The sequence below is a fragment of the Phalacrocorax carbo genome, chromosome 3, assembly GCF_963921805.1.
Source record: "Phalacrocorax carbo chromosome 3, bPhaCar2.1, whole genome shotgun sequence".
NCBI classification, from domain to species: domain Eukaryota; kingdom Metazoa; phylum Chordata; class Aves; order Suliformes; family Phalacrocoracidae; genus Phalacrocorax; species Phalacrocorax carbo.
Window position 1 is genome coordinate 66,769,102 of NC_087515.1, and position 26,324 is coordinate 66,795,425.

The 26,324-nt window shown below is 40.3% G+C and overlaps 1 long non-coding RNA gene across 1 annotated transcript in view; it reads left to right on the top strand.

The window, feature by feature from the left end:
* The window catches only part of LOC135312868 (uncharacterized), an 83,592-nt gene that overhangs the window by 10,583 nt on the left and 46,685 nt on the right, over positions 1–26,324 (top strand). Inside the window, exon 4 of the long non-coding RNA XR_010372486.1 lies at positions 22,676–22,772. This is a non-coding gene — a long non-coding RNA (uncharacterized LOC135312868). The remainder of the gene's footprint in view (positions 1–22,675; positions 22,773–26,324) is intronic.

Here is a 26,324-nt window from a genome sequence, read left to right on the forward strand (position 1 = left end):
TACTGAACCAAAACTCTGGAAGATTTTTTGTCTTTAGATCAGAGCATATATATCTGTGATCTTCCCCTCCAAATAACAAAAATGTAGACACTGAACACCCACATTCCTGAGGGAGCCAAGATGGTTTTATCTGAGTGACAAGGTCCAGGGATGATAGTACGTTGCCAGGTTATGTAAGGTCCAGTTCACATATCCAATTAAAAAGAGGGCTTTTGTCAACAACTGACCACTTAACATTCATTTATCAGTGAAGATAAAAGTTAGCGAACCAGAGAGCTGACAATCATCTTTCCATTTGGAAGGCAGCATGCATTGGGCAGCCGATCTTCTGAGGCCTCTCTCAGTACAGAAATGCTACTTTAAAACTTCTAAGATGAAATGCAGTTAAGAAGTAAATTTATCTCACCCTGGTGTATTATTGCTCTCACCATGCATAATGTTCATTTCCTCTCCTGGAATCCTGATGTGCAGCAGCAGGTTACACAGCCCTGGCTTCTGTGAACCCATTGGCTTCACTTAGGATACACATCTTCATTTTCAACAATGCTGTCATGTTCCTTCCTAATCCAGGCCACTGTGTCTGCTTATTAACTAATAGGAGGTATTTCCTCAGGACAGTTCTTGTCTTCATTAGTATGTTTGCTGGTTTATCTCAGACCTGCCAAAATAAAGAATGCATAATAAATTTCAGAATAAAAGCCCTGGACTTTTTAAAACTTCATCCTTACAATGAAGAAGTAATGTCTAGGTTTTTGACCTCTTATGTTCTCTTTTGGAGGCACAGTTTGAACATGCCAAGAACTGGAACCAAAGCAGTCGTTAACTAATTAAGATTTAGTAACTTCAGACCACGAATGAGCTCAAAATATTACTTGCCCCTTTGCACCTCTTGTGCCTGTCCTCCCCTCCAAGTGCCACGCTTCTGTTGTGAGCCCAACAACTTAATGGGTCCGGCCAAAATTTAGCCATTAGCAATCTCAATAAAGGGTCCAGTGCAAAGATCCATGTGGATAATAGGATAGACAGCATTTAATCTTCTGAATGCTAAAGCTGGTACAGTCACACCATTTAATAAAAAAGCACTGCTAGAATAAACTAAAACCCATCAATGGGAAAACCGATAGTAACTGGGACATATGGGGTTTTAAGGAGAAGATTTTAAAATAAGCTGTGGCAGCTCAGTCCTGTAGTCCTTTTCTAAAAGGAACTCATAGCCAACGGAAATGTTACCTGACGGAGGACTGCGCGCTCCAGTGTGACATCAGCAGTGTTCTTGATATTTATAGTCCTGTAAATTATGGATATGCAGCCATTTATCTTTCCTGGAGCAGATTCAAACCTGGCGTAAGCTCACTAGGCTTGCAGCTGGGTAGACTTGGCCCTTTTTCTCTTCACAGATCCTACTCCAGAAAAGCACTTAACTCTTAAGGACGAGAATAATCTGATTATTTTTGCTGGAACATGTGCATTTGAATTTAGGCATGTATTAGACTTAAAGGGCCCCCAACAGTGATGTGATTGTTCAGTTTACTCTCACCGATAAATAAAAATATGATTATTCCTAATTGCATCTGAAACTTTCAGCTTTGGATGCAACAATTTTCTTTCTGCTTCACACTGATACTAGCACACAAGAGCAGCTAGATGTCTCACTAGAACAAACTCTGTAAAACTTTTCCTTTCCCAACCAAGATCACTTAGAGACTCTTTGTTACTAACTATATTTTTCCCCCAATTCACAGCTTCAAGCTTCAGAACATTTCTAAAAAAAAAGTCACAGAGAGAGCTTCTTGGATAGGGTCGAAAATAAGTGGTGTCGCCCCACTTCAATGTAGATTGTTCTGAAAAAAAAAACTTAGGGAAAAATCACCTATTGTCATTTGGATTGTTTGACTGCTTCAGTCAATTTTGTACAGCATGTAAGACAAGGGAGTGAAAATCTCACTCAAAAGAGAGCAGTTACTATTTTAGGCGAAGCTCTCTGCGCTCATTATTTTTCTCAGAATATCTTCACTGAAAGAGGGCTGGCAATTTCTGTCTTTCTATTGACTACAATCAGCATTGCATCAGGTTTTAAACAATGGGTGCAATTATGTTACTTCTTTACAGGCTAGCCTGCTTGCTCTTATTGACCTTTAAGAAATAAATACATGGACATTAAACAACCGAACAACCTTGAGAAGTGGTTTCAACCCTGGAGAGTCAAGCTTTAGGATAGATAATGAATAAAGAGCTTATCAGAATCTTTGTAGCATATTAGAAACATTCTCCAGAATACCTATAAAATTCATTAGACACTAATGACCTGCACTGAAGCCTGATAAGACAGAAGCTCAGGAAAGAGTTGAGAAAAACATGATCCATCAGAGTCATGGAAATCAAGGGTTTGGAGTAGAAGAGTCCTAAGTAGATAGAAAGGGAGCATTTCCATTTTGAAAAAACAGTGAAAGGGGAAAAAAAAGTTTTCTTTCGGGGTGCAAAAAGAAATCTTAGTTCTTAATGTTGCAAATATTCAAGGTGAGAGCTTCAGCACTGAATTGTATCATCTGTAGGCCATATCCATGTTGCTAAGTAAAAGAGGGTCAGGGATCCAGGCAGTATGTACAGGCTTGTGTCTGCCCTGCTCAGGGCTCACTTGCTCTGGGTTAGACAGACCACATCCACATAACGTAACAGCTCTGTGGGTCCTCTATGGCCCTAAAATACAAATGTCCTTTTTAATAAGCTTTTTCATTTCAGGTGTCCAAAATGCTGTGATGGCCACCTGACTGGTGCTTTAGAGCATAAAAGTGAGGGTGGTATATCCTGAGGCATTTGGAAGTGGTCCCTGGAGTGAAGAAATGACATAACTGTACCAGAGCACAGCCCAGCAGAAAACTCCCTGGAGCAGTCTAAAAGTAAAATTAGGGATTGAGCAAGCGTTTAAGCAGTATGGATAATCAGGGGCCCACCCTGACCTCATCTCCCAGCCGTTGATTAGTTCATAGCCTAGTCATTCTTTCAGAGAGCTCTCATAGCTGAGTGGCCTGCAGTAAACTGTAAGTCTAGACCTGTAACTGAGGAAATAAGAAAGAAGCCTGGTGGGGGTTTTTTTTTGTAGCATAATGATGCCATCATAGAAAGGGAACATTTGCATTCATCAGCTAGTGTGGACATGAGTGGGATTGTGCTGACTGACATGAATGCAGCCTTTTTGCACTGAATATTAGGTGTGGATCTAAACCTTAGGCAGAGGGTCAAGGCAGGGGGCAAGACTGCATAACCTATAAAGCTTCCTTAAAATAAGGGAACAGAGGTGGTCCATAGGTCTTGGGCTTGCCCACTTTAAAGGAATTTACTACTTGTCCATGGTGTAAATGGAAGAAGAAAGATTTATTAGCATTAGTAATAGAAGTGTACGTCTGGAAGCAGATAGAAATGCCAGGAATGAAATCTTGTAAAATGCATGAAAATATAGAAACTGCAAAGAGATCATTAAAAGCACAAAGTAGTAGTGTTTATATATAACTGTAAAATAAACATGAAAAACGCCTAATTAATAGCATTTAAAAAGGATCAACTGCAAAATGAAGAGTAATCTTGCTACTCCACTTTTAAATTAGAAAGACAATCCAGCTTAGAAACATTATTAGTTATCTGAGTTGCTGTATTTTGTAGGGAAATATTGGTTGTGATAACTAGGTGGCATTGCCTTATATACTTTGAGGTCTTCGAGCTTCAAAGATACATTTGGACTCCAAATTACTCTTTGCAATTGGAAGAATTATTTTGGTTAGTGTTAATGTAAGCTGTTCTTATTGCAAGCTATCTCTAGAACTGAGTTTTTGATAGCAGTGCCAAACTTCACAATACCGGTAGTGAAAACACAAGGTTGGCACCAGCAAGAAGCTAAGAAATTACACAGAACTGAGATCCAGAGGTAATTTCAAAGCCAAGTGGGGGTTGTGGTTTTGGAAAACTGAACCTAAACAAACCCTCAACTAATCAAAGTTTTAATAACACCCAGTTCCCCCTGTTTTTTTCGTATGTTGCTACCAGTGGTCCTGACTAGACATAGAGGTGCAGTGACTTCCCTCTGAGATTCGTGTCCGTCAACAGTGTTGCTAGCGTTAGTCCAAATGATCAAATTTTATTTCTCGGTTTCCCATTTTCCTTGTGGAGAGTGAGTGAGCCCTTCAGGTATTAATTAATTTCTTAATTTCTAGAGGTAATATATTTTTCCCCTACATAGAATGTTTTCCACAGCATATATCAAATTTGAGAAGCAGTCATCTGCTCCTGAAATAGGAGGGCTCCTGACCAGAGTGTGCAGCAAATGAGAGTACCCTGCAGGCACTGTGACATCAAGAGATTTCAAGTTGGTGAAACAGAGGCTGTAGCTGCATGTACACCAAACCAAAATAAGCCAGAACTACCACAGAAGCCAGCAGTCCTGTGCTGTCCTGCCCCTGCTGCTTGATAAAAACCCAATAGTTTTAATTTTGATTAGATTTCTGTTGCATCTTTCGTACAAAAGGTGAAGAAGTTCTTGGGACATGAAGAAGTAGAACAGGACTGTTTTATTTTCAGCTGCGACCTCAGCTAATGTTGGCTCAATACGTTGAAGCGAACATAAAACGAAGGCCTCGGTATAGATTTTAGCCTGCTCTATTAGAAACCAAATCCATATATGCCTGAGTGTAATGGGAGTTCAAAACATTCACTTGTGCCAGTTGGGCCCTTTTTTTTTTTTTCCCTTCCCTGTCACAAGTCCATTCACTAAATGGAAGGGCACACTTGTGCTGCCAGTTTTCACAGTTATGATTAAATCTTCTCACAGCCTCCAGTGGAAATCCCGGGCCCGTTTCTGAGGATGTGAAGTAAACAATGTTTGCCCCAGTGTGTTGTGAAGATAAGTGGTTAATGCATTAAAGCAATGCCTGTGGGGTTTGAATTAATTCTGACCTCCTTCTCCACAAACAGATATCTGTAATACAGTACAGGCACTGCCAGTAAGTGCAGAGGTGCTTTTGATGAGATCTGCAATGCAGTGGCATTTTTTTAAGGGAAAAGTAAGACGTGAATAGGAATTCTTGACAACCAGCACTGGAAGAGGTGATCAATTCTTATGCAGTAAATTTCTCTACTATGTCACATGCTATTTAATTTATTTCATCAGCTTGAGAAAAGCTATTTGGCTAAATTCATACCTCTAATATAAATTCTAGCTATGACATCAGGAAAGATATTGGCTCATTGATTTTATATTCCTTAGGCTGCTCAGGTTTTGGTTTGGAAAATATGTTTTCTGATTTTGAAAGAAACAAAGTGCATAAGTTTCAGTTCATAATTGTCTGGCATAAACAATACTAAGAGAAAGACTATGCACTGGCCAAGCCATGTGACTGACTTTCTTAGGTTGAAATAAGTTCCTGTGTGAATCCCTATCTACTAACAGAAATGGTAAGAATCTTTTGACTGGAAGAGAGCCAAAATCTATTCCTGATGTTTTTATATTATTATTTCAATAAATAGATTAAACGTGACCTTTTTAATTTTTCAATTATCAGGATATTGAGACTGCAGTTTTTGAATCTGTTTTGTGTCCAGATGCCTGGAGGAGTCTGAATCCTGCTAAAACTTCATCTCCCCATGCATGCAGATAAGCAAAGGGCCAGAACCCAGGCCCTGGGTTCAATTTGTGTAGCAGCTTATCCCACACACAGCTGCACTGACACCAGCAGTAAGGGCTTCAAAACCTCATCCAAATGAGATTTCTGGATTTTTATGGGTGCTAATTAATTCAATCCTCCCATTTCTTTAATTGCTTTCAATTTTCAGTAATTACTATTGTGCTAATTTTACTCCCAAAATCTGTGTCTGGGAATTCTGTTTATATTTGAAGTCTTTCAAAAAACTGCCAGAACCCTAAACTCTTTCTTCCCCCATGCCACAGCTGGGTACAGTGACTTCATAGCAATCCAGCGAGTTTCCAGGCTGAGGATGTAATGATGAAATACATTTTGTCCGAAGATATCTTCTCTTTCCCCAGTACCTCTGGTATTCATTCAAGATGAGAGACGTACAAACTGCCCTCAGACCCATTTTATTCTCAGTCACAGGAGCAGACCTCAGGATTTGCACAGGTGATCTGTGGGTATTATTACATTAAGAATATTTGAGGTCCAAAACCACTGGGGAACCAAGGACATACTATTGGCCAGTGTGGAAGACTGCTGAGTGCTTTTCAGGGCATCTTTACACCAGATGCTGTAGATGTTCCAGTTGGCTACAAGAGAACAGTTGCGTTACCTAGAGCAGTACAACTCTGTATAATCACCCTAGGTGAGGTCCCCAGAGATTGTGTGTTTAACCACAACGGCACAATCTATTTAGCTGAGCTTTAAAACATGTGGCTGTACAGCTTGCAATTCTGGAACTAGTACAGTCAGCTCTAGGGCACCTCTGTATTGAATGCATGGGGAGGATGGCTCCTTATTTTTTTTCTTTTATTAAACATAAAGCAAATTAAAAACAGTAAAGGGATATTAAGGTACTTTTATAAGTGAAAAATTCAATAGTCTCAAGAGTAGAGCCAGATGAGTCACTGAGTCCTGATACGTACATACCTCACGCCCTGCAACCTGCTGTCCCTGCAGCACAGCTGCTTGGTCCAGCCTATCACAAGTATATGCTTAAGACTGCGAAGCAGTGAAGTCTGGATTGCAGATTGTTTTGGTACTTGTTGCAGGAAAGGCAAGATAATGATTTAATAGAATAACTCTGCCATTAATTTGTGGTCTCTAAAAAGGCATTTCCTAGCCTCTGTCCCTTGAGGGGCACAACCTCACCTAAGCCTAATGTTATGCATGCCCTGTCGTATGAGAACTTATTGGTAAGTCCAGCTCAAAAGTCAGACAGAAAGTATCACCCTTTTTGAAAAATCTACCTGTATCTTGCTCTAGAGGTTTCCTAGTAGCCTATTCTTGAGGGCAGTTGCAAGTATGAGATTGGCAGAGGAGATTTGACTGAGGTCCCATACCATGTAAAGGTTTCTGTCAGTTCTTTCCAATAGGTCATGAACTATCCTCTTCTGTCACATATATTCACCCACATTTACTATGTGGGTACAGCACAGGCCAGTGTACCAATGCAAGTAATTTCAAATTAAGACTCTCGGACTTTTTCTGGCTCTGTAGTGCAAGTTCTAGCGCAAAATGTACAGAACACCCACATAACCCATGGCTTTTAGATCTCAAAGTAAATGTTTTCACATAATCATGGATTGCATCCAAGCAAATGTCTGTAAGATGACATTTCTGGAAGCTTTTGCATCTTTACATTATATTTAGTTTACACAATATACTGTACAACTGGAAAAAATGGCCATATGAGCCAGCCCAACATTTGACCTCCTGTAGAGTGCTTTTGAGAACAGGCTATTTCTCTGCCCTCCTCTATGCTAACACCTTTTACATCAGACAATTTCCAAATCAGGAATTTCTTTGAAGTTTCTAGTCTTTCTTCCATAGTTTACTTTTCAAAACATCACAAGGCCAGTGGAATTCTTGTATTCATGTGCTGGGGGCCCCCATGCAACCCAGCCTGGATCTGAGTTTCCCTCTCTTCTTTACATCCACCTTATTTTGTTCTCCCTCTGAAGCAGTCCTGTTCCAGCCTGAGTTACTGGAAGTCCTGAGAGTTTCTGGGTGAAGTTGAAATTTGGACCTCCTGGCCATCACACAGCCTTTGTCCCCAAGGCACCATCCACCGCGTTTCTCAACGGAGCTCAGCACAGCCATGGCACAGGAGCACCTTTGGTGTAAAGGGAGAGGGGCTGCTTGTCCCTGTAAAGGCCCCCAATTCTACATGAAATTGGTCCAAAAACATTTAGGGGAAGGGAACCAACACACTTCTACTGGAAATGTATCAAAGGGCAAAATCCAGCACCTTCTATCATCTGGCTTTCTAATACTATACATGCTGTTTCCAGGGCTTCTGTCAAAATAGGCAGCGAGCTGTGCTCTTTGTGGGAACTGCTGCCAGGAGGGCATGACGGGGAAAATAATTTCCTTCTGAGTGCTTTCGAGTATCCTGTGGAGCCTGATCCAAAGCCCACTGCAGGCACTGGCAGTCCTGCCAGAGGGACTTTAAAGTTCTTTGGATCAGGCTTCAGCCTATTCACGCATCAACAAAATGATTTTTTTTTACTGTCACTAGTTTTACAGAAACTGCTGCAGTGCCATCTGGGAACAAGGAGAGGGAATATTTCCATTTCCTGAGCATAGGTGAAGGGCTTTTTTTCTTGTTTGTTTTAAGATGCTGTGAAATCCAAAGATGCAAGAAGAGACAGTTCTCTCTCTGCTCAAATATCTGAAAGCACAGCTTATCTTTAGTTTTTTTCTTTCATTTTTCATTTTTTCTAGTTCTCAAATATATTGTTTGGTGAAAAGAATCAGACAGATGGGGCAGAGATCATTGTCATTTTCAGCTTTCTTTTTTTCCCTTTCCCGTGCAGTACCCGCTAACTTGCATAAGACAAGATGTCTTTCTGATGGGAACTGTGACTTCTTTTGGTCGAAGGAAGGAAAACAAGAAGTAGAAAAGACAGATAAGACAGCAAGTAGCAGATAGGAGAAGGTGAGTGACAAGTAAAGAAGTTAGCTTTCTAAGAAATCAATTGACTATAGTGCTTCTCAGAATAACATGGTGAGTGCTGAATGCAAAATATGGCCTTTTTCACTTGGTTTCTACATCAGATTTTCAGGTATGTAACATTGCTTTGTTCATGCCTGCAAACTGATATTTCTTGAAATGAATGTTCCCTTTCAGTGTCAGTCCTTATTTTGTCCTGTGTCTGTTCTTTGGCAGACTCAGCTACTCCTTACAGAGTGGCCTGTGGAACAAGGTCCCAGGAAGCAAGGTGTCGGTTGTCCACATCCCCACCTGAGACACGTTGGTGCAGAGCCCCTAAAGCCAGCTGATCCTGATGCATAGTCCTGAGCATATGCTCAAGTATTTTATGCCTCAGTTATGAGCTCAGGACAGGGGTGGCTTTGTGAAGATCTGTGCTTTGCATGATGCAGAAGCATAGTCTGAATGCTAATAGCATCCAGGCCTAACCTGTTCTAATGCCAGAGCGTGGGTGTAGAAATCTGTGACCCACTTGTGCAGTTAAATAAATTGGTACCAATTAGAGTAAACAATACTGAAATACACCCCTCTGTCTCCAGCAGAACAAACCAGGTGAAGAGAACACTTGTGTTGCTTCTTTACATGCTCCAGCTATGCAGATAGAGAAGGTCTGGGGCAGCAGAGAGAAAGATGATTTGTGTTGTGAAGTGGGTTCTTCCATGTCCCATAAGAGACGAGGCCAGGTGTCAGCCTTCCCCTCAGGAAGAGCAGAACACAATTTCTTTTCTCTACCTAGATGACTATTTCCATGAAACTTGAAGGATGATATTATTATTATTATTATTATTATTATTATTATTATTATTATTATTATTATTATTATTATTATGGCTGTTGTTGCCTGGTCAATTTTTGTTAAAATTAATTTTTGTTAGAATTTTGTTCAACAGCTAAGGGTAAGGGGTTGGGCAGAGGCACACACACTTGAACATGCCCATAGGCAGAAAAGCAACATGTGGTGTGATGTTGTAAACATTTTCTTCTCAGAAAGACTGGCAAAAAATGGTCTTCAGAGCCCACGGCTAAAGATCTACCATTGCTCACAGCAAAGAAGCTCACTCTAGCAAGAAGGTTAGAGTAAAACAATAACTATGCTGTGCTTCCTCTCCAGTAAACATGCAAATGAAAAATTTGTTTGAATTCTTTAAAAGAGCAAAATTAACAAGTCTTTCAAAGAGAACACCACTGAGATACAATGTTAGTGACACCGGTCTTAGTCAAGACAGGGCTTTTAAGAAGATGGAGTATTTATAAACTGCCCTATAAACTGATAAGGCTGTATGATTTTATGCACCATAATTGCTCTTTGCTACATCCCAGGGACCAGAAAGGGGAACGTGAAGCTTCCCATCAAGCTATTTGTCAGTGTAAGTGAATGTTTAACAGTAAAATGAAAGAGTTAACAACCTTTAAAATAGGCTTAAAAACTTTAAAGTAATGGGTGTCTTTAAGAAACTTCAGGAGTGGGTTCTTTATGGGAAGCTCAGAATTTAAAAAAATGTTTGGAGTTAAGTCAAAATGTTATGAGCAGTGCTCTGCAGTAATGACACATATCAGCAGTATTTGTAACCAGAAGAACAATGTGATAAATTTTAATCGCAAGGGACCAGGCTTTGTGGGAAATGCCTAATACACAGACATCCTTTATAGGTTTCCAGTTATGACCTATGTCTAAAAGACATTTTAATGATAACTAAGGAAAGTAGATGGATTGTCTTCCCAGAGTGTTGAAGGTCCTGTTTGTTGTCATCTGCAACTTCTATAAAGACCAGAGATTTTCAAAGGTATCCTTCTGTCCTGCTATCAGCACGCAATACCGCAACGACGGGACTAACTAAGATAAAACGTGCCAGAGACATGTACTCCTCAGGATTTCCTGTGGGAGTCTGACCAAAAGAAGGCAATATTAATAAATATAAATTCTGGAACATTATTATCACCAGAACCGTGTCATGTAGTTTACCCTTGAATTCTTATAATCCCTCTAGTTTTCTCAGGCAGTTCAAGCATTTAACTGCAACTGGTCAGATTGTTAGACCTCCCCACTGGGACAATTGTTTTCAATTACATTAAAGGCTCAAAGACTTTGATAGACATGCCAAAGCAAGGAGTTGAGCTTGCTGAATGTTTTAACTCTTTGAACTAATGTGGGATCTGGGAGTCCCCATACTCTTGGACCTTGAAAATACTTAAAAAAGAGATGCAATCTGGAGGCAGATTTGTGCCAAAAATACGTAATAGTCCTCCCTTTGAGGATGCTGTTGCTTTTTTTATTTTCACTTTCTTGGAAGTGGTAGTTAGAGGGAGCATAACAAACACATTGTGTTTCTTGAGGAGGATTAATTAGGCCTGGGAATGAAGTCCCAGTCAACCACAACCTTCATTAAATATCTAAAGTAAATTCACCTATTTTTTAGACCTTCAGAGCTCTCTTCTGTTTCTATGCTCCTCATCAGGGGCGTTTCTTGGCAGAAAAGCGAAAATACCAGTGCTTGGTGGTTGGCTTACTGCTCCTAGAAGGAAAAAAAAAAACAGGGACCAAGAAAAAAAGTCCTTAAAATATGCTGATCTTGTGGGATTTTTTTGGTCAAAGCCTGGTGTTCTGTGCAGCATAGCATGTAATACCATTCTGCTTACAAGAACCTCCAGGACACCTTCTCTTCAAGGTTTATTTTTCAGAAATAGCTCTAAATCATTCAGATTTCGCAACTGTTTGGGCACTCACTGCCTCTACAGAGTAGCACTCAGGTTTGTCTAAAGAGACGGTTGTTTCAGAAACTCAGGGAAACGTTAGTTCTGTAACAGTCCTGCCTATACTGAGTCCTTATTAACATAGGGGCAGTGGCGGTACTGCCGTCTTGCGGGCTTCAGGATGGTTTCCACTGACTCTGCTATCTCCACTTCTGTTCTAATGCAGAACAAATCACAAAAGGCAAATAACAAGAGGTAGTTCACATCAAGTCATGCTAACTCAGTGGAACAGTAGCTTCTAGACAGGAAACATGGTTTAAAAGACAGCTGTGAGTGGGTGGATCACACTCTAATATTGTATCTCAGCTTTGTTGAGAATATCTTTCTTCATAATTTACAGTGAAAGAGCTGATTAAATCTCTGTACAAGTACATTTGCAACAGACTTTGCCCTACTCATACCAAACGGAAAACTAGAGCCTGCGTTTCAGGCAACATGGTATTTTTGCTGTTCAAATCAGAGCATGCTATTCTTTTTGATGAAAAGAGTAGCGGAAAGCAACTCAAAGCTTAACTCTAAATATATATAATACACATAAATGCTTTCAGAAAGGAGCTTTCATGATTTTTGCTTTCACAAAGATCCTATGAACTCTATAAAACATAAACAATACCTCATAATGAAACGCTGTTATTTCAAAGTTGACATCACATCTGACTCAAAGCGTGACTTTTTGATTGTGATTAAATTTAGTTTATTTGAAGGTTTTAGTATAACTCCTTAGTTATCTAGAACACAAGATAAACATAACAAACATAACATTTATCTTACAACTAAAAAAGCTGATAAGTATAATTTAGATAGTTAAGAAATATCTTTCTTAAATTCTTTGTATTATACATTTGAGAGCATTTTGTGTATAGAAAGGTCACTGTTATACATGTTAAGATGATCAGCTCTCCCTTGTTTGTATGGGGTCTTGTACAGTGCAAAGAAGGGAAAAATTATGTGAAAAAAAATCACACCCACGTGCCTAAAAATCAGTAGGTCAGGACCTATACCTGAGAAACACATTTTTGCATTGACTATCTTTCAGAATAATTTGAGAACATTCAGCTTAGATTGCTGAGAACGGTGCTGGAATCTGATGAAAGTAATCCCTGGCTTCAGATAGCCTGATGGTTAAAAACATGCAGATCCCAACAGCAATCTTTGGTTAGAGCTCAGTCCAGTCAGTAGCTCTGGCTACCTTATTAGAGTCCTGCTTATATTCAAACCTGGATTTATTGTGCAAGTTAGGAGAAGTGTTGTGGTGAGCAAAAATGACCTTTCATATCCCACATCTTAAGCAAATGAATGAATCTTTATACAAGGAGGAGCTCAAACTAATACCCCCAGGGCCAGGACTGTGTTTCTGGATCTGTTCAATGTTTCTTAAACTGTGCTATGGAATCCTAGTGTTGTCAAATACAAAAACAGAGGTACAATATGGGATAATGATAAAACCCAGAAAATTTGCTCCCTGAATTGGGATTGCATGAACCCTGCAAGCCAAAGTGAATCACTTTCAGGTGTGAAGTGACTTGGTGGTAAAGATTTCCAAATCACATAACTACCTAAGACTTCCCTTAAGTATCTGGGATCAGTTTTAATACTCATATCCCAGAAAACCTCACATCTCACCTCACCTAATGACTTGGTTGTTGTGTTAATTAAATACAGGTATCGAAGTGTTAGCTGTAGCATGTGTTGCTAAATTACTAATAAAATCCTTATGATAAAGCAAGAATTATATGAGAAGATTTCAATCTTTTATAACAATATATGAAATGTTTACTTCCCTGTTAGTTTGGACACACTAACTTGTCAAATCCAGGGATGCTTCAAACAACCATTCAAATGGTTCCTCCCAGGAAGGAGCCTAACTGGACCTAAATTTCCTAGTGAATCCTCAGAAGAGAAGAAAAGCTCTAAAATTCATTATCCAAGTATATTCTAATGACTGGTTATGATTATTTTCTACTTGTTAAATCTGTAACGTAGACAAAGAAGGGCAGAAATTTGTAAGCAAGTATATAGCACATCAAGACTAACAAACTGAATTAATGATAACCTCAAGCAGCAAAATCTGTGATTAAGTTCCCGTTTTTGAGGGCATCACCAGCCCAGGATTAAACACTGGCGAGGTTGGCGCCCAGTTCTTATGCTCCTGGTTCAGACCTAAGGTGATTTTTATCTATGCCCAAATATAATGGTTATTTTTAATTCCTATAAATGCCAAAATGTGAGAGAAAATAGCCTATACTTTCAGCATATTTTAAAAAAATGATAATTCAGATAAGATTGCCCATAGCAACCCACAGGTTTTTATTTCTGTCCTCTTTGCTGTACATACTGAGGTATGGAACCAGACAATGAGGAGTTAAACAGCAGTGGTGCAGATGCAGCTGGGCCATGTTAGACTAACAGGACCAGCTGATGGGCATAAAAGAGGATTAGAAAAAGGAAAAGGAAATAGATGGAAGTAGATTGAGTGCTGGTAGGGAGAGTCTGGATTTTTGTTTAGGGGGACTCTTCTTTAGGCTTTTGTAGGGACTTCAGATAATAGAGGTAGTTTGGATTTGTTTGTTGACTGCTCTCTGTGCTAATCTTTTTATTGGTTTTAAATTCCAGAAATCTATAAGAGCTAGAGATTTGAAGGTGCTTTGGCAAATGTATACTTAGGTGTGTAAGTATGAAGGTAAATCTTATGGACAGGGTTTTCTAGGTCATATGTGGGAGTGATAGTGGGGTAGTCTGATATAGAAGGATTGTAGTGGTATGGGCTGAGATGTCCTTCACCAGAAAAATGGTGGGGAAAGAAAATGCAAGGTGTTGAGGGTAGGTCTCCACAGCTGTGCTTGGAGGAGGTTCTAGCTCTTATTCTTTCTTCTATTTGCTTTCTTATGCCATGGAGAACATGGCAGGGGTTTTAACAGCATGTTAGGTAATCATGTACCTCTTCAGATGCCTGTCTGCCCCTGAACTTCTAGTGGGAAAATTTAGCGAGCAGTTAAATTGGATAACACCTGGGTTACCTTATCCTTTTCCATGGGAAGGCAGAAGCCTTCTGGGAACACTGAGCCATGTATTTTTGTTAGTTTAGTTTTTATTTGGGTGGGAGGGAGAAATGGGAAGGAAGTTAATATTTGCATAAATAAATATGCTGTCAGGGTTCTGCTCATCCAATGTGTGTCTATACTCATCCATCCAAGTATCAGCTGGTTTGATGAAATCCAGAGCTTTTGAGGCATATCAGTACTGCAGTTTAATGGAGATGTTCTTGACCTGGTTTGACACAGATTGGTTCAGGCCCTGCTAGCTGCTTATATGTGGACTAGTCACAGCTCCTGTGTATGTGCTTCTTCCCAGGTGGGCTCTGCAGCTTATACCAAGCTTTATGCTATTGCAGCTATTTATTAGACCAGTGTCTCTATGCTAGGCTGGGGATAACATAGTGTACTACCTTGCCTGGGTAGCAGGTTCCTCTTAACCTAAATCTTGGTTTGTGGATCTAACTAGACTTGGTGGCTGAATGAGCTAGACTTGCTGTCCACCTAGAGGTGGTACGGTGTGGTACGAGGCTATGGTGTTACCCCGCCTGCTATCCCTTAGCTTTAAAGTAATGCTGTGTGGCTGTCTTTTTTTTTTTTTTTTCAGAGACAGTGCTGTACCAGAGTTACCTGTCAGAAAGATTTGCAGGTGGTTCAAAAGTCTTAAAAAACTCAAAACAAAAAAACAGACCAGGTCAAGTTTGGGGTCTTGCACTGTGTCTCTCATCACAGAGAGATAGAGCACTCCTTCCATTCTCACTGAGGTTAATCTCACCTTCAGACTGGGATTCATAATGCCTTATCTCCTAGAAAGTCTCTGACTGTGCCTGCACAGGTAGATTATAAGTGTGCAAACCCACTCCTTGGCAATGGGGCCAACAGGGAGTACTGCGAAGTCTGAACTCCCTCACGCATGCACACACCCCCAGGGTACCTGGGAGTGCTCTCTGACATACTGACCTCCAGGTAATGCCCAAGACGAGAGGAGAGGGCTAGCTTTGGCTGGATCAGGCTCCCGCAAATGGCCAGAAAAAGCTCTAACAACAGCTTGGCTGGCCAGACTCATGTCTGCAGGAACCGTCCTTGGCATTGATTTACTAATATAGATATGGCTGCATAATCGAGGGCAGAGACTGCAGAGTCCTCCTGTGCTTGTTCCTTACCCCTGCATAGGTGTGTAACATGGGGCAAGCAAACTCAGTGTAAACAAGGCTGACTTGCTTTAGCCTCTTCCTCACAGCAGAAGCAGTGTCTGCCACTACATTATGGTTTTTCATTCTGGATTTATGGATACTGTCTTTGGCAGGGTCACTGAGATTAAAGGGACTGTGACGGACCAAGCATCCGCAGGCAGCTACCTGCTTGTGGCATGCTGATGTGAACAGTTAGAGCTGACTGATGTCTGGACTTATGTGCATTGGCCTATTACAGTCTGTGAGAGGTGAGAGTAATGAGCCTGTGCTTTAAATCCATCTGGAGTTTATATCCAAATCCCCTTTTACTCTGATAACTCAGTATTTATTACAGTCCTAACAGACCTTCTGTTCTGTGGCTTCTTCCTGAAAGATCATGAGAATACATAATGGTGCTGGCAGGGGGATGTTCTCCTCTACCTCTGTTCCTCTTAGCCCCTCTTTAGCTCACTCTTTGGGATTGCACTTACTTCCCACAGGACAGCATTTAATTGCTCCTTGACTGACCTTCTGCCTTGTCCCAACAACTTTGCCCCTGAGGTCATTCCACCAATTCATTATTCTCGGTGGAGAAGAAAAAAGTCCTTCCTAACATCTAAGCTTCTCTCCCTATTATTGCAGAGTTGATTAAAAGAGAATGATTTAGAGTTATTTACCACCACCTTTTAAATATCAGGTAGCAAAGTGTTCCCTGAAAATAATGGCTGGAGAACCCCTCCAGCACTTTCTGCTTAGAAACTCTGTGTCTCATATCCAGAAATAGGTGAAGCTTGACTTTTTGACAGAGACCTAAATATCATGCTGGATCATTCAGCATTTTCACATTGCATTATTTGCTTTAAAAGCAACAGGGTAGTAGACCTGATTCAAATCTGTGTTCTCTACAGGAAAATAACTATGCATTTTGAGACAATGCACTTCTAAGGGTTCAAAAAACCTGCTAGTTGATCACACAGATTACTGATGCTTATAGTACTTTGCTGAAATCAGGTGAAGCTGGTCTATGCTCTAAGAATGTTTATTAATAAAGCCATTAAGGAAAAAAAGTATTTCTGGGTATAGAAATCATTTAACAATTTCTACGTGAGTCTCCTCTATAAAGCCAGAGGCACTCACCTTCCCTTCTCATGTACTGACCCTCTTGTTCACGGGCTTTGGGTTTGGGGGGAAGCTACATTGGCTTGGTGTTGATGTAGCTCATTAACCCTTCATAAGACACTTGCAAAATAAGCATGTAGCATGAAGTATGACCAGGGAAAACCACCTGCAATGTTAATGTATTTTTTGTGCAGTCTGTTTTGTCAAGCGCTAGTGTTCATTTGTCTGGTGGGATGGCATCAGCTCTTTTCTTTGAGGGAGTTTTCTTTCTAACTTTGCCCATTTGTGCAGCTTTCCTTTTGCAGATACATCACTCATCGGAAGTTTCAAGGCAATATTTATAAAAGGTCTTCAAAATAATGATTAATGGCTAAAATGAGCATTAAAAATAAATAAATTCAGTAACTATTCATCAAGATTACAAACTAAAAGTGTATTTCCTCCAGCTAATATGTGGAGCACTTCACCCTGGCATAGATAAATCATGAATCAACCAAGGGGTTAGTTAGGGCTTCCAGTTTCTGTTAGGTCAGCTTACTAAAGGCTGGCTTTCTGAATAAGTAAGGTTGCAGGGGTTGTTCCTTTTTTAAATTATAATAATTGACATTGGGATGAACATAGTAGCAGAAAAAGTATATTTATCCCTGTATCCCAGTGAAACAGGATCTGAAACTGTTCTTACACAGTATTCTCTTTCTTTTGGTGAGAAAAAAAGAAGACCCAGAAAAAGAAAGGAAGGAATATTTCTCTCAAGTGCAGAGCTACGATCTGTAAGAAAAAGCACTTCCTATGAGCAAGTGAAGGGGGTGGAGATTTACTCTAAAATAAACAACAAAGTAGGGTCTTGTGTTGGACGTACTGACAAGGCTGCGGGCCCAGGCTTTAAAATGTTTCATCCCAAGTATCCAGTGTCTCCCAGAAGGATGTGCAGTAGGAGGAAGTGTGAGGTTAAGAATTCAGTGAGATTGGACAGATAGTCAAAAGGCTTGGGTAGACAGTCTGAAATTCATTACGAGAGTGTATCCCAGGGGTCACCACAAACATCCTATAAACACCAGTGAACTTTTCTGCAGTCCAGAGCTGCAGGAGCAAGCATGGTGAGTCATGAGACGTGTCCTCCTCTGCGCACATGTACCAAAGGGGGAGAAAAAGGGAGATAATGATGGGTGCTCTCTGAAGTGGTTAGAAATGTAGGGTCCTAATCTATTTTTAAATGTCTTCAAACTGACTAGCAAATATGATCTCACTTTCCAAATGTCATGAGCATTCTTTAAATCACGCCTCCTTCAAGTCAGGCTCATGAACACCTTTCAAGCTGAACAACCAAAACTCCTCAGATTTCTATGCATTTCTTAGTAATCTAGCAGAAATGCACATTTATGCACATGTACACTGATACCCTTTTAATGATTAGAGTGAGGGAAAACACACAAATGCAGTGAAATAGAAAGCCTGGAGTGAAAGAAGAGTCATAGGTTGATGATGTAAAAATCAAAGTGAAATGATTTTGCATTTCAGTAAATGCTTTGATTACCATATCCTATCCTGTTCAGAAGGATTTGCAAAGTGACTGAGTGAAAAAGGAATTAAGTACTTTAAGATCTTAGGGTGAGGTTACCCAGTACTGTAAGCGGACGTTGTCTCAAGTAACAGAGTTTATATGCAAATCCTGGATTGAGCACACGTGATGTCTTTGATTCTGAACACCTTCCTCAGCTTCCTTTCAAAAAGTTTTGCGTGTTTCAACTTCCTCTTGCCATTGTTTGTAACATTTTTCGTTTGCATAATTGTGTTACAAGTTAAAAAAAAGCAATTATACCTCAATGCTGTAGTGGCATAGGAAATATCAATGGAAGAAATGTATACTATAAAAATGAAATTACTGTTCTGTAGTCCGTGTTGCATATAAGCTTCAAATCACCTGAGCTTTAATCTTGAAGGCACTTTGCACAAGAGTAATTCTGCTGAATGCAGTGGGACAGCTTTATCTCTGAATATAGTGTGAAATGTTAAGTGTGTGCATTAGTGTTTGTAGGACTTGAGGGTAATATCAGAAAGTTCTTTTGCAGCCACAAACCTGAGAAACTGTAATGGAAAATAACTTCACAACAGATTTGTTCAGGTCTGAATTGCATGCCACTTAGATTGTTCCTCTTGCAACAGTCTGCCAATTTGTTGTCATCTTGTACAGACTTTTCATCTGAAAGTTCAGTTTTGCAAGTACAAGATGTGGGAGCTAAGATGATATATTGAGGCATATAAGTAATCAGGAAAAAATGCAGTTCAGCCCATGTATTCTTTGGAAATATGTATAAATATTTACAAATTATAGAGTTAAATCCAACTCATTTTGTAAATGAAGGGATATTCTGCTTTTTTTATGGGAAACATCAAAATCCAAGAAGCATGGGAGAATAAGACATGAAATCTTTTCCAAGGGACATTCATAAACTCTCATAAAACCAAACGTCATGTAGACTTCAACCTTTCTCCTATTTTCATTGTGTGCACGCCTACGCATCCGTGCGTTTGTGGAAGTGACTTTCATACAAGAATTTTTTTTTTCCTTTTTGCATTTACCAATTACTTTGTAAACAACTTAAAGAGATTGGTGAGGGACTGCTCTGTAGAAATGATAGCACATCTGCAGCACAGGCAGTTAAAGTCAACAATTAATTAATTGTTAAGGGCTCTGTTCATCCAAACGTTTGGCTCTGTATTTACTGCATGATTCATGGCTTGTGATCCCTGGTTTCCAGAGAACTCAAAGTCTGGTCCTCCATTTCAACCCTTCCCCTGCTCCCCATTTCACCCTTCCCTGCCCACATCCAACTATAGAGAGGCAAAACCGTATTCCCTATAGAGTAAGGGTGCTTTATGGCAAACAGCCCACCCATACACCGTGCAGTCAATAATCTGCTGAAGTCTATGAAACAGAGAGCCCTCCTCGCCGGGTGTCAGAAACTCACTGATAGATGAATATTTACAAAACAAACAAGACACACACGGAAGCACAGGCAATGATATTTTGTGTGTCTGGATTTTGGTAGATTAGACTTTAAGCCCTCAGCGTAAAACAGTGGCTGTCAGTTGTAGAAAACAGGTTTTATATCAACCTGTATGAAGCTGCCCAGTGCTGTTGTCAAGGGAGCCTCTGGCAGTCTGGGAGGCACTTTGTGTCCCGGTTTGATTCTGAGCCTCCAGATAAGAATGTCGTAGTGATTTGCCCGTTGCCTCCCAGAGAAACATCTACTATCTTCCAGTGTGTATAGGATAAAGAAAGATCAATATGTTTACAGTGAACAAAATTTAAAATAGACATGGACCAAAATCTGTAGTTCTTAGGTAGATTTTCAAGGGAAGCTGTTCCTTAAATAAGGAGTGCCAAAAAATTGCAGCAACAATAGCTGGAGTTAAAATGTTATTTACTCATTAATATTTTTGTTATTACTAACTTGCAAAGCTCCCTTGGAGTATAACAGCAGAATATTAAAAGTGTATAGCAAAATAACAAGTGCCTATCACTGAATAAAGTCGCCACTGAAGAAACAAAATGTAAAACCATAAACAAGCCTTGAACAAACAAGAAATAAACAATCCATTATGATAAAGGGAACCAAAACATCTGGCATCTCTGCCAGAAAGCTTCTACAGATGTGTTCTGATGTATGATAAGAAGAAATAACATTTCAGAGTCCCAGGCCCTCAGTGAGGTTCCTGCCTTCCATGGTGGTTAAGTCACAGGGAGGTGCAGCCAGCTTTGCTCCCACTGTTGATCTCAACAGCCCTCCTGGTGAATTGTTCACATTTTTTTGGGGGCTGTTTCTGGGGTGTGGGGCAGAATCTGATTCAGCTTCGAAAATGAAGTGACAGAGGGAAAGCTGCACTATTTGGTCCTTCCTTGAGGCACTCCCTTCATTTTCAGGTCCAGGCTGCTTCTAAAAGTAGCCATATAATGGAGCCCAAACTGCCTGAGTAATCTAGTTTAGACATCACTTATGGGGAGAGACTAATTGTTTTGGTATATCTTTTTCTTCTAGAATTTCTGTGTCTGAAAGGGGCAAAGAGTCTAGTGAAAAGACTGAAAAATACTATTTCAAAGATAGAAAAGTTCTTCTCACCCTTTCTTGAGATCTGTTCTTTCAGGCTCAGCTTGCAATTTACAACTAGTTTCCAGATGACAAACTTCAATAACCTGCACATCCACAGGTAATGGCCAGCTGCCATTAATCCAGGCATTCTGCTGGACTTTTCCATGAGTTAATAACAGTAACTTCAGAAGGCATTACCTAAATTCAAAATTTAATTGCTTCAAAATCAGTTGGCAGGTTGGTAGATGAAGATTCACTGCAACGATTTTTTAAAAAAAAATCTGAAACAAGCAAGACATCTTGTTTGATTCATGAGACATTAATAGAGCTGGCTGTTGATGCTTTACCTTTTCCACTGTATCTGCATGGTTTTGCTTATGGCAGGACACACAAGAAGTCACTTTAAAATAAAAAAATACCTGGCTGGCTGCTGCCGAGATAATTTGTCAAGAGAAGAATGCTGTGGAGGGAAACTCTGACCTCTAAACCTGCAACAACAACAAAAGCCAGTGTTTTAAGAAGTTATTTTGAAGCCTAAATAAACCTTGACAGACTCCCCTTAAACTTCTTTTACAGTGATTAATTTCCAACTAGGGAAATATTGACTCTGAGAGAAAATGAAAATATTTCCATCTTCTTTCTCTCTAACACTGCAGTATAAGATCATTTGACCTAGTAGATAGAGTGGAAAATCACTATCAGTCTTGATGTTATTAAATGGATCAGGTTTCACATTTCTCTCCCTCTGTTTTCCTTTGCTTCCCCTGGATCAGCATGTCGTCTTCCCAGCTCCCGCCCCTTCAGTCTGTCTAGAGGAGGCAGAGCCCGTGGTGCTTGCATTGCCTGGCAGGGCAGGGTGGCTGCCCTTCTTGTGGGATGGTTGTGAGGATACAGGGGGCAGTCAGAGTCTAGGGAAAGGCCATGAGGAAAAAAATCCGCCTTGCCTAAGGTGCCTAAGGAGACAGTTATGGTTACTCACCTTTGCACTGGTTATATTCCCTCTCCCTCTGCGGAGGACTGGTCCATTTCAAGAATCACAGCCATTTGTCCCGTCACACACAGACCCTCCCCGTTTCCCCACAGATCTCCTCTTACAGGCTTGACTAGTGCTAAAGTGCATTTGCTGTCCTCTAAAAAGTGAGGGAAGGAGAAGTGGGGTGCACCAGCTGGAGAGAGAGACAGGGACTTCCCAGCAGAGGAGCAAGCTTGATCACAAAAGCTCAGTTGTTTATTATATGTCCCACTGAAAGTCTTCTTCATGAGGGAACCCGCACCAAATTTCCTAGAGTGGCTACAACCATTGCTCAAAAACTGTTCACAGCCTGTCTGCATATCCTGTTACTTGGGTGGCTTCGGAGACAGCAGGAGACAGAGCATCTTCTATCCTTGCAGTTTCCAACAGAATTAGCCAATTCAAACAAAATGAAGAGCAATTTAAAAAAAAAAAGTAGCTCAGATCTCTGTGTCAAAAGAGACAGAGAAAACATCAGTCATCCAGACAGAATATCCTCCAAACTTTCCTTGGAAGGATATGAAATCTAAGTTGCCCATAGTTCATTGCTTTAGTAAAGGTGGTTCTAAACTACTGCGTGTCACTGCCCTGAGGATTTGCCTCAGCACCCTTCCTGCAGCAAACCTCTGAGGGAAAGAATTATTTGGTTTTGTGTGAATCAGAAGAAAAATTGAAGCTGAGGATTCTTGTAAAGGCAGAAGATGCTAATGGTCAATAGATACTAAATGTGTAATATATTCACCCCTCCACAGTGCACACAATTATCATGCAACTGAATTAATATTTAGATAAGTACATAGAAAAATAAATATTCTTCTGTTACAGAGTCCTTCCACAGGGTGAGGTGCTGAGTTCCTTTCATGGCTAGCAACTGAAGCAAGGCTTCCCGATGCTCACTTCTTCCCAGATTCAGGTCATTAAGGTAGGGCATGATTTATGAAAACTTTCCTTTGGAGGACTTTTTTATTAGGCTCCAATGTAATAGTCCATTACTAGGCGCTCCCGTTCAATGTATAGGTGTTAAATTTGCATGTTTCTGGCTCTTATAATATTTTCATGTGATTTTCTATAGATTACTTTATAACGGCACATTTACTGCATTTCTGTTTTGTCATGACTTATGATTTTTACCTAAAGTAACAATCCTAGCGATTTGAAGAATAAAGGAAGGTTTGATGGGCTTTACTATACAGTAGGCATCAGGAGTTTAAATTGTTTAACTACACAGTGAAAGGTAAATAGCCAAAGCCTGCATTACTCAGAAGAACTTCTGGGCTTAGGTCCATTGATTGCAGTGCTGGTGTGCCAACTTACAGACCATAGTCCAAAGATGCCAAATCTGTTAAATAAAACCTGGGTGAAATTAAAATTTTACACTTTCCTGACATATATAAATATATGTTAAAAACAAGCTTTTTCTTCATTTTATCAGTCTTCAGCCAACAGTTTCTGATGATTTGGCTGTACACTGTGTTAGGATACGTATGTGAAGAGTTAATGAACTTGACAAGACCGAATAAATATTTGTTTAGAATTGCAAATAGGCCCTAACCCAAGGTTTTTAGGCCTATTAACCAGACTAAGTCCAGAGCAGAAATGTTGAGTAGGACTGTACTTCTTGTCTTTCATCCCTCTGCTTCCTCTGTGCCCACTCCCCTCACTTTGGGGTTCCCAAAGGTTGTTTCAGAAAAAGATTCTCTTTTCTTTTGACTTCTTATAGGTTGCAGGTGGCAACTTCCATCATTCCTCTTTGAAGGCAAAGGTAGTCAGCACACAAAGAAAGTGCTGCTGGGGCTAGGATCTGGCCTGATCTCCATAAATGGCAGTAGCTACAATCCCTTCTGCTGCCAGCTGTCACTCCAGCAGCTTTCAGTATTTGATATCTGGAATGAATATGACATTCTAATACCTTTCATGAACCAGATACTGTAAGAGTCTTTCAGCTCTCATCTTGATTCACTTTAGAGCTTTCCCACTCACATTTACAAGAATAAATGGTTTTTTTTTCTCAGTGAGTTTTCCCCTTCCCTCTGGAAGAGACCAAAGGCTTCTACATGAGAATGGGCTAGCAGCCACTGCTCTGCAATGGACCCCTCGGTGTACCTCAGGTTTGCCCTGACACCGATTAGGGAGAACTGTTTTACCCAAAACCAATTATCACAGTGTCATCTGTTTTCTGGGTTAAGGTTTCCCCATAACATATGAAACTGCCTGGCAATACCGTGCCTTAGTGGGGGTTTCAGGATGAGACAGAGATGAATGAGGGTAGGGTGCCAGACTGTACAGGGAGTCTGAAAGGAAAAGAAGGGGTTTCTCTGCAATAAGGAAATCAGGGCATGCCTATTACAACTTATCACTCTGCCTAGTTAGAGAGAGGAGCAAGGGCTGGTCAAAACAGAAAGAACAATGCATATGATGAAATACTTGGAGCCGGATGCTGAGCTGGCAGAAACTACCATAGGTCCACTGGAGGAAACTAGTTAATTTATATCAGACCTGGATGTAGAATTAGGATGGAGTATATGATTCAGAGCTGAGATTTAGTATTGAAAATAGACAGTATTGTGGGGGCAGGGGAAGGAGGCCTGCCAAATAATCCATAGAAGAAGATTGGGCTAACTTGTGCACTGAGCAGAGCCAAACTACACACATGTTCTGCAGTTTCAGATGTGCCAAATTCTGGAGGTCTACATCTCCCATTTGCAAATGTCAAAATGCAGCAATGATGCTTTTTCTTAATTAGCCACTTACACGTTGAAAGCATTTGACAACTGATTTATTCTCACAGTGGCTGATGGGTTCATTATCTTCCCACCTCAAAACCTGACATTTTGGTAAAAGAGTGAATTCCTGATAGGACCACACAGCAAGATGGATATTCTTGTTTGGCAACAAGATGCTTCTTCTTCTGGGCCTAATGTACCAGACCATTTCTTTAGTGAAGGTGTCACCCTCATGCACAAGCCCAGCTATGTTCGTGAATTTTTAACACAGCTATAGCAGCTGCAGTAAGCACCTGATGTGGAAAAGTAAGAGTAGCCATCTCTCATTCATGTGTATTGCTATTGTATGTTTATTTATATAACCTTTGTTGCTTGTTTAAAACATTAAGCACCTTTTATTGGGAGAAATAATAAGTATTTTTTATTAGAATGTTAGAAAAGGAGCTCCTATAGCTGGAGAAAATGAAAAACTCTCCAACACAGAAGTTCTTCTTCAGCAGTGTGAAGATGTATTTCTGAGACAGACACAGCAGTCTCCAAGCTATGTACAGGCTGGGAGTTACTGCCCTGTCTTCTGAAAGTTAAAACCTGCTGCCTGCTTTCCCTCTTCTCTCCATATCTCCCTTCCAATCTGTTCTGTTCCTGTCTTTACTACTTCTCCACTATCTATTCTTCACAGCCAGCTGGCCTTCCTTGCCCGCCTTTGTTTCATGTATGTAGAACAGTCACGCTGAAAAAAGTGTGATTTCCCTTAAGGTACCTAAACACCATACTCCAACGTTTGCAGTGTACAGAGTATTTTCTGTCCAAGAGTAGGGCACAGTTTCTCTTCCTTCCTCTTTCACAGGCAGCTTGGCTTTCAGAGAGGGGCCTTGTTGCATCTTCAGATCTGCATCTGTAGAAGCAGCTGAAACTCAGAAGATACCATTCCTTTTGCCAGCCAGTTTGTCACAAATCTCCTGCAAGAACTTGTGCAGTCTGTGTGCTTTGTTTTTTGGAAAACTGCTCTATGTTACGTTGTATTATTCCTGCTATTGGTGCTATTACAGGGATTATAAAGTGCATACAAGGGCTCCAAACAGAAATAAAGGCTTTTCTTTTTCTTCAGTAGACATTACATAGATAAAAATTAAAAAGGCTTATGCAGATGCAAAATACTGTAAATCCTTCATCTAGTCAAACAAGAGGAATAACATGAAGCAGTAACAAAGCAAATTACTTTTTCATAAATTATAATAATTGCCCTTCTTTTCTGGTCACTCCTGTTGGGATATGTAAGCATTCTGGCATGAAAGAGAGTGAAGAAGGATTTAATGAAGAAAACCTCAAACTGTTAAAAGAGATACTGGGTATGTAGCAGGAAAGATGAGGAACAGAGCAGCCAGCTTCATGTGTCTATGATGCTACCAACATTGCCTAAAGAGAATGTGTTGACAAAAATTAGAGAGGAAAAAAAAAGCCTAATTTTCTCCCATTTCCGTATAATTTAAAATGAAACCCAATAGTGATTGATGGAAGGGTTGAGGTCCAACCAACCAGTGACAACACGTCTTGTGCTGTCAAGGGCATGTCTCCAGTCTGGAGCTGAGGATGTTCATTGGCACAGCAACAGGCCCTGCCAGGCAGGGCAACAAAAGGCCTAAACCGCAAGACAAAATGGGAGAAGAAAGTGCAGCATTGTGGTGTCTCCTGATCACCCCCTCTGCTTAGAAGAAGCAGACACTTGCCAAAGAGAAAAACAAGGAGGGGGC